Source organism: Tamandua tetradactyla, chromosome 4, assembly GCF_023851605.1.
Source record: "Tamandua tetradactyla isolate mTamTet1 chromosome 4, mTamTet1.pri, whole genome shotgun sequence".
Lineage (NCBI taxonomy): Eukaryota > Metazoa > Chordata > Mammalia > Pilosa > Myrmecophagidae > Tamandua > Tamandua tetradactyla.
The window spans coordinates 169,091,612-169,096,038 of record NC_135330.1 but is presented as its reverse complement, the minus strand read 5'-3'; positions in this window follow the sequence as shown (position 1 = coordinate 169,096,038).

The following is a 4,427-nucleotide window of genomic DNA, read 5'->3' as shown; positions in this document are numbered from 1 at the left end:
TCAGTTCGGTGATGATACGCGGGCTAAAAATAATAATAAAAGGAGGTCTAAAATAACGGTAATAATTACTTTTTATCATAAGAAAAACTGGCAATCCGACGTCAATTCAAATATATTGCATAAGTGTGGACTCTTGGGAAAACCAATAATTTAAAAGTTTCCGTTGCTTAGGGAATATTGATCCAAATCCCATATTTGGAACGAATCTGATACACTTTCGACAGCAGTTTGTCTCAGGGAAGGATTCAGGGTATAAGTGATGCATTATAAAAACAAAATTTAACAGCGCAAGGAGCCGTGTTCTTTAGGGAAATGCGTGAAACAAACAAATCGAAAGCAAGGGTTCCAGCCAAGAGATTGGGGAGCAGTTCTGTCTGGCAGTGGGAAAGGAAGTGCTTCTTGTACGTGTTCTCTTGAAGATTATTTTAAAAATTATTTTAATGAATTTTTTAAAAGCAAAACGAAACTTGAAGCAAAGAAATAGGCAACATTCCCGCAAATGAACAGAACCTATGCAGGAAAGGGCTGCCACTTGGACCACGAACCTTGGTGAAAACAGAATGGCAAATGATGAGGTTAATTTAACTCTTAGATCCACTTAGCAGAAAAGGCACACACAAAGTAGCATCTATTAAAGGGAGGCATCTTTTCCTTCTGCACAAAGCACTCAGAGTGCTCAACATTCAACTTTCAAGTGCAAGAATGTTGGAAACTCAAGGGAAATAGTAAACTGCATATGTGAGCTTAATTGTCCAAAAAATAGAATTTATATAAATTACAATAGCACCATATCTATATTTATAAATAGATGAAGCAGCGTTTTTTGTTCAATGAAGTCAATTATTTTTAACATTTCTATATTAGTAATTTATCACATAAAGACATAAAAATATCACCCTGAAACATTAAATGATAATTTTGTCATGTCATAAAATAGTCATTTTTTACTTTTCTAGAAAGCATTTGCACTTAAATGGCTATGACTGCTCTCTTCAGTCGGAACGTTTTCTCTTCTCAAGAGGATGTGCATGTGTGTGTGTGTGTGTGTGTGTGTGTGTGTGTACTAGGAGATGGTTGAATGTGTTTGATTTCTATTTTAAGACTTTTCACTAATTAGGTTATCTCTCTAGCCAAAATATATTTTTAAAATTCACTTATTAAATATGTAAATTAAATCATGAACCCAAAATTGTATATCGTGAAATTAGCTCCTCAAATTGATAAGACTGATAATAGGGTTGATATTTTCAAGGTGAGACAGTTTCATATATCTGATAATTAAAGATGAAAGGTGATACACAATAAATTGTTTTGGCTATGATGTGAAATGTTATTAGGCTTTATAAAAAGTTTTTATTTTCATTTACAACTTTTAGAAATGTTCTCCTGACAAAAGAAGTTAAACCATCTGGGGAGAAAATGTTAAATTTATTTTATTTGAAGAGATTGTTCAAATAAACAATCACCAAAGAGATCATTTGAAAGTGCCCCAGAGAAAAAAATGTATTTTAGAGGAAGACTGTAATCTGATTCCTTGTTTTGTTCTTGAAAATCCTTGATTCTCCACTCTTGCAAAGAATTTTCAATGATACACGAAGGCTAAGTATTTCAATTCATTTTTCTAAGGCAAAAAAAAAAAAAAATCCAAAGAGAATGCAATATGACTTGTCTCCTCTTAAAGAACAGAAAGAAGAAAATCACATATAGATTATTTTCTATATGTCTCCCCAAAATTATCTAAATAGAGACTTCTAGTTTGTTAATTCATTAGCACTAATAGCTAGAAAACTTTTAACCAATCAAATCCTTAAAATCTTTACTGCCATTGCTCCTAAGGAACATTTAATTTGAAAGATTCTTCAAAGTACATTTTCAAAGCCTCAAGCCTCTTTCCTGTTTCTTGGTCTGCCTTCGCTAGGTAAATAATTATTTCAGGTTTACGTTTGGTTTCTTTTGCCTTTTAACTCAGAAGTATGGGACGTTACAGAGATTGATTTTTCAAAAAATATTTCTGCCACTCGCAATTACTTCAATGCCATTCTCATATGTGTCTGCAAAACGGGTGGCCGAGCCTGCTGCCCGCAGCGCCAGACATTCGGACCGATCCACCTCCGGGCACAGTCTTCAACGGGAAAAGATTCAGCTTCCAAACTTGATTAAAAACAGCCCAACAGTTTCTTCCTCATTTCAGAACTGTGTGACTTGAGAAGCTAAGTAAATTGCCTCAAAGAGGAGATAGTTGAAGTCTATGTCTCTATTGCATGGGGGGTAGTCGGAAGACAGGGGGAAAAAAAAGAAGGGCTGCATGGTCACCAAAAACTCCAGTTAAAATCCACGTTAAGGGATTTGGTTGCTGAGAAGGAAAACTAGTGATTCCATTTTGTAATTTTTTTTCATCTTAATTTGAAGGAAAAGAAGAAACACATGCATATGCCAAAGACCTAGTTAGATGCTTAAGAAATGTTAACTTTTTTTCTGAATTATTGGGAGACGTTGTGCTTTCCATTTGGCAAATACTTTAAATTGCCCTCTGCCTCCTAAAGTTACATTCTGAAGATATATATATATATTTTAAGTGTAGCATGTAAAAATGAACTAGGAATGAGCTATAGGTTGGTGAATAAAGCAGATGTCAGACAGCATCTTCTTAATGATATGTGTGTTGGGGGGGTCTTGTTATATTTTTATGGTAAAAACTAAATACAACCAAATATGAAGAGAAGTAGGGGGCTTCCTGATGTGTTTCAATAATAAAATGAAAACTTTGTATGTGCCTGTGTGTTCTCCTTCAATTCAAAATTTTATTTTTAAAAGTGGTGCAATTTGTTACTTTTTTTTGTGGGCACAGGAGGAGGAGAATATGATACATTAGGGGATTTTTCAGTAGAGCTATGTTTAGTTTTAATTTTCCTGTATTTTAAAATAAACACTTTGACCAAAGCATGTTTGATCTTTGCAAGAAGGAAGTATACATTGTGAAGGAATGTGCAGAGGTTGGATATGAAAATGGGGTTGTGACTCACAGCTGTAGGCAGAAAAAAGGCATCATGGTGTCAGCCAGAGGTGTTCAGTCTAATAATTCAAGCTGTAAACTGTATCCCCTAAAATTACCTACATAATAAATCACTGTGTGAAGGAAAAAAAAAGACTGAAAAGTATAAGTGAAACCTGGTCATTGGGAGTGTTCATTTCATGGACCCATTGGCAATGATGTGAAATATGGGCTTATTTTGTCCAAAACTTTAAGGGTCAGGACAATGCTGGAAATTATTCCAGCAGCTGAATTTTTTTTTCCCTTGGGTTTCAATACATTCCTGTGGCAGAAATAGGCTCTCTCTGTCTCTCTCTCTCTCTCTCTCTCTCTCTCTCTCCTGATCACACAGCAGAAACAACTTTGTGGGATTTACAGTCAGTTCATACCGTTTCCAAGATTACAATTCAAGAATGGCTTTATTTTAAGAAAAATAGTTATCAAATGCATATCAAGAATGGAGGCAGAAATCTTTCTGAAAATGCTTTTCAGTTCCTGGCCTCACATTTCAGTGTTGCTTAAAGGTACCAAAGAAAATACAAAATTAATGTGAACTGGGAATTAGCTTGCCAGAGAATTTATTGCTAGGTTGAAACACTTAGACACTGCGGTTGGCAAAGCCAGTGCCAAAGCTTGGAGACTTGAGAAAGGGGACATTTGGGGATGGAATGCACCGTTTAGAGTGGAAAGGAGCTCAGTTCTGGAGAAACGATGCAATTGTTAAGAGGAAGTTTAAAGGTCAAGGACACGCGAAGTCTTTGAAACAATGAGGGTGAGGAAGTCAAGAAGCAGACTGCCAAAGCCACACTGAAACAATTTATTTTATAGGATCCCCTACATTTCCAGAATTAGTGAGCAGAAGAAACGCCATGCTGGGAACACGGGCTGAGGGCTATTGCGCTCACACGGGCACTGCGAGGGGGAGAAAGTCAAATTGACACAGACCCTTTTTCGCCTGGGTATTTCAAGCGAAAATATAAGGAGGAGGGAGGGAGACGTGAGAAAACGAAGCTGGAAGAGACTGACCCCAGCGAAGTCATCAATAAAGATTATTTGGTAAAAGAAAGTCCACGGCAATTAAAATCCCTACTCGGGCTCATTAGTAGTCATGGCCGAATGTCCAGCTTTTCTGTTTATATTTCTCCCAAGATCAATATCTAGTAGCGTGGACTTGGGAGAGTCCAAGTCTCGCCCTGCGTGAGCCTGACCTTTCGCGCCCTCCCTATAGGTCACAGCATCTTCTGAACATCCCAGCCAACTCCGCGTCCGCACTCATTGAATCCACCATTTAATCTGCGGGCGAGGAAAAGGGAGGGAGGACAAACCAGGGAATTGGGGGGTAGGTGGTGGGTGGATTGGGGGTAGCGGACAAGCAGACCAAACTGACTCCAAAGGT